This window comes from Oxyura jamaicensis, chromosome Z (genome assembly GCF_011077185.1).
Source record: "Oxyura jamaicensis isolate SHBP4307 breed ruddy duck chromosome Z, BPBGC_Ojam_1.0, whole genome shotgun sequence".
NCBI lineage: Eukaryota > Metazoa > Chordata > Aves > Anseriformes > Anatidae > Oxyura > Oxyura jamaicensis.
The window spans coordinates 62832241-62832880 of NC_048926.1; positions in this window are offsets into that span (position 1 = coordinate 62832241).

Below are 640 nucleotides of genomic sequence, written 5' to 3' on the forward strand. Positions count from 1 at the left end.
ACCAAGAGCACTGCCTTTTTATCTGCTTCTTTGTTCTCGAGGGACTTTCTGTAGTTGGCAGCCTCAGCAGAATAAGATCAAGTAGTTCTGGCAGCTTTCGTAGCAAGGTAGGATGTAATTTAAATAAAGCGATGCGCATGCATGGTGTAAGTCAGACTCCCTGCTGAGAGGGCATAACAAACAATTAAAGAGCAGTTTCCTCTGGGGATAAATTGCTTTTGTGGAACTATTCCAGTTCATACATGAATTATATATGTATTACTAGGGACAAGTGATCTTGTAAAAAGAAACAGCTGAGAAAAACCTCTGACAACATTATGCATAACCACAAGGGAACTTAGCTTTGTTTGCTGATGAAGGGAAAAATTTTTAGTCTACTGCAGTCAATAAGATGTGTTAAAGAAACTAGAATAGCTTTAGTTTTGAGCTGAACAGCACAACATAAAGTGGCAAAACATAATCTAAATGAGAGTAAAATCATCTGTTTAATTTTAGCTTGAAGACCAGAGCTAGATTACATCCAGTTTAGTATTTGGCATGTTGATATTCAAATGGTATATGTGTATGTGTATACACTGAATGCATAAATTAAGATCCAGAATGAGATGGCTTTGATGCATGAAATGTGAGAGGAGAGGAG